The sequence below is a fragment of the Triticum dicoccoides genome, chromosome 4B (assembly GCF_002162155.2).
Source record: "Triticum dicoccoides isolate Atlit2015 ecotype Zavitan chromosome 4B, WEW_v2.0, whole genome shotgun sequence".
Classification (NCBI taxonomy): domain Eukaryota; kingdom Viridiplantae; phylum Streptophyta; class Magnoliopsida; order Poales; family Poaceae; genus Triticum; species Triticum dicoccoides.
Genome location: NC_041387.1, coordinates 590,189,278 through 590,193,249, shown reverse-complemented (window position 1 = coordinate 590,193,249; position 3,972 = coordinate 590,189,278).

Below are 3,972 nucleotides of genomic sequence, written 5' to 3'. Positions count from 1 at the left end.
TTTCCTTTGTTTGAGAAAAAGAAAGAAGAGAAAATAAAGATATGGGGCCTTTCGGCTCGTCATTGCTTACCGGGGGTAGGTGCTGCACAAAGTGTCAGATAATGTATGCAAGAAAGAAATGTAATGCATGAAATCGACAAGATGCGCGAAGCACATGAACTTTACTTATGCACGGGGTCTGCGCCCGGCTTTGTACAAAGGATTACATGCATCATCGGAAAGACTTGTACAAAAGGTGGTTGCCAGAACAGGTTCCAGCAACCGCGCCCTACGGGTAAAACTTACGAAGATGCTCAACGTTCCAGGAGTTGCTCACCGGAACGCCATCTTCGGTCTCAAGGCGGACAGCGCCAGGCCTAGTGACTCGTTTCACCCGGTAAGGGCCTTCCCACCTCGGCGTCAACTTGTTGGAATTCTTGGCGGACTGAACGCGTCGAAGAACAAGGTCGCCTTCCTCGAAGCTTCTGGCATTAACTTTGCGGCTATGGTAGCGGCGTAAAGCTTGCTGGTATCGAGCAGCTCGTACAGCAGCCTGAAGACGGTCTTCCTCAAGGAGCAGCGCGTCATCTTGTCGCAGCTGCTCTTGCTCAAGTTCATCATAAGCGAGCACTCGAGGTGACCCGTATACGAGTTCCATGGGGAGAATTGCCTCTGCTCCATAGACTAGAGCGAAAGGCGTCTGGCCAGTGGCTCGATTTGGCATCGTCCTGATCGACCAAAGAACCACCGGCAGCTCCTCGATCCAGTTTCTTCCGCACCTGCGCAGCCTGTCGAAAGTCCTGGTCTTGAGCCAATGCAGCACTTCAGCATTTGCCGTCTCCGCTTGACCGTTGCTTCTCGGATGAGCAACAGAAGCGAAGCAGACCTTGGCGCCAAGATCATGGACGTACTGCATGAAGGTGCGGCTCGTAAATTGCGTGCCGTTGTCGGTGATGATCCTGTTAGGTATCCCGAAACGGCAAACAATCGACCTGAAGAACTTGACTGCTGACTGTGATGTCACCTTCCTCACTGGTTCCACTTCCGGCCACTTTGTGAACTTGTCGATTGCAACATACAAGTACTCGAAGCCCCCGACAGCTCGGGGGAAGGGGCCGAGGATATCGAGCCCCGAGACCGAAAATGGCCAGGATAAAGGGATCGTCTGGAGAGCTTGAGCTGGCTGATGAATCTGCTTGGAATGGAACTGGCACGCTTCACACTTGGTTACTTGTGCAGTTGCATCCTGGAGGGCTGTCGGCCAAAAGAAACCTTGCCGGAAAGCTTTGCCGGCAAGTGCTCTTGCGCCAATGTGGTGACCACATATGCCTCCATGTATCTCTGCCAACAGCTTCTGTCCGTCTTCCCGGCAAATACACTTCAATTTCACACCGTTGAGTCTTCTTCTGTACAGTATGTTGTCGACAAACTGGTACATACTTGACTACCAGGCTACTTTTTCCACTTCTTCTTGCTCTTCGGGAAGTTCTCCTGTCTGAAGGAAACGGACAATTTGTTGTGCCCATGCTGGAGCTTGCGGCTCGACAACAAGGACTAAAGGCACATCTAGTGCTGTGGTAACATCCGCTTCTACGGCGAGAACCTGCGGCTCAGCCGGAGCTTGATGTTCCCCGGCAAGCTTGCCGGAACAAAGCTTGTCGGGAGCGTCTGCTTCGACGGAACAAACCATAAGGCTTGCCGGAGCAGACTGCTCCTCAGCACCCTTGGTGTTGATCTTGGGGACCTTCTTGGCGGCGGCTTCGGGGAGCTCTGCCGAAAAGTAGTCTCCAGAGATCATCTTCCTCTTCTTGATCTGTCCAGTTGATGGTGTTACGGACGGTTGAGTCAGCTTGAGCACAAAGATCCCTGGTTCCACAGGTAACTTAAGTGCGGCGCACTTTGACAGGCCATCAGCAATGTCATTCTGAGCTCTTGGAACATGTTCCATCTGTAGGCCGTCAAAGTGCTCTTCTAGCTTTCTCACTTCATCAACATAAGCTTCCATCAATGGACTCTGATAATTCTTGTTCACTTGGCGGACGACAAGCTGTGAGTCTCCCCTGACAATGAGCTTCTTAATCCCAAGGTCTGCCGCGATCCTGAGACCGGCAAGCAAACCTTCATACTCTGCAGTATTGTTTGTTGCTTGCTCCTTGGGAAAGTGCATCTGGACCACGTACTTGAGATATTCTCCGGTGGGCGCGACAAGCAGCACGCCCGCACCGGCGCCTTGCAGCGAGAAGGCACCATCAAAATACATCAGCCACTCTTTGCTTGCTTCCTTGACAGGGATGCTCGTCTCTGGAATCTCTTCATCTGGTGTTGGCGTCCACTCTGCTATGAACTCTGCCAATGCTCTATTTTGGATAGTTGAAGTGCTTTCAAACTTGAGGCCAAAGCTTGACAGTTCCAGTGCCCACTCGACAATCCTGCCTGTTGCTTCTGGATTTTGCAGTATCCTCTTCAACGGAAAGCGAGTGACAACTGTGATCTCATGTGCTTGGAAGTAATGGCGCAGCTTTCTCGAGGCCATGAGAAGGCCAAAAAGCAACTTCTGCACACCAGAGTACCTTGACCTAGCCCTCTGTAAAAGGGAACTGATAAAATAAACTGGGCGCTGCACCATTCTCTTCTGCATCTCCTTATGCGTCTGCGCAGATCCATCTTTGTCGGGACTAGAGCTTGCCGGACTAGAGCTTGCCGGTGAAGCCCCCTGCTTGTCGCCGGATGTATCTGCCGTGCTTGCTGGCTCATCATCTGCCTCCTGCCCCGCCACTAACGCAGCACTAACCACTTGATTGGTTGCCGCTATATACAGCAGCAACTTCTCTTGTGGCCTAGGTGCGACAAGTGTTGGAGTGGAGGACAGGTATCTCTTCAAGTCCTGCAACGCAGCCTCCGCTTCCGGAGTCCATTTCATTGGACCTGCCTTTTTCAATATCTTGAAAAACGGCAGGGCGCGCTCAGCAGATCTAGAGATAAACCTGCTGAGAGCAGCCACGCAACCGGCAATACTTCGTACATCCCTGACGCGCTTTGGTGCTTCAATCTGCTCAATGGCCTTGATCTTGTTGGGATTGGCTTCAATCCCCCGTTGAGACACAAAGAACCCGAGAAGCTTGCCGGAAGGGACTCCAAACACACACTTCTCGGGGTTCAGCTTGAGGTTGATCTTGCGCAGATTCGCAAAGGTTTCATCCAAATCTTGGATCAGGGTCGCTTTGTCCTTGCTCTTAACCACTATGTCATCCATGTAGGCTTCCACATTTCTGTGCATTTGCGGCTCAAAAGCATGATGGACTACCCTTGCAAATGTTGAACCAGCATTCTTCAAACCAAAGGGCATCCGTACGAAACAGTACGTGCCACATGGGGTAATGAATGCGGTTTTCTCCTCATCCTCTTCTGCCATGAAGATCTGATGGTATCCTGAGTATGCATCAAGAAATGAAAGCAAGTCACATCCGACTGTGGAGTCAACAATCTGGTCGATGCGTGGCAAGGGAAATGGGTCTTTGGGACAAGCTTTATTGACATCGGTAAAATCGATACAAAGCCTCCATTTCCCGTTGGCTTTGCGTACGACAACAGGATTGGCCAACCACGTAGGGTGGAGCACTCCTCTGACAAGGCCTGCTGCTTCCAACTTCTTGATTTCTTCTGCAATGAATTCTTGACGCTCCACTGCTTGTTTCCTAACTTTTTGCTTGACGGGCCGCGCATGAGGACAGACGGCAAGATGGTGCTCAATTACTTTCCTGGGAACACCGGGGATGTCAGACGGTTGCCACGCAAACACGTCGACGTTCGCCCGCAGGAAAGCAACGAGCGCGCTTTCCTATTTAGGATCGAGCGTGGCACTGATGGTGAAGGTACCACCAGTGCCGTCCTCCTTGGCGGACACCTTCTTGGTCTCTGGTGGAGCTGCCATTGCCTTCTTACACTTGCCGGTGGAGCTCGATGGTGCGTCCTCGACGGTAGCGCAGCACTCCG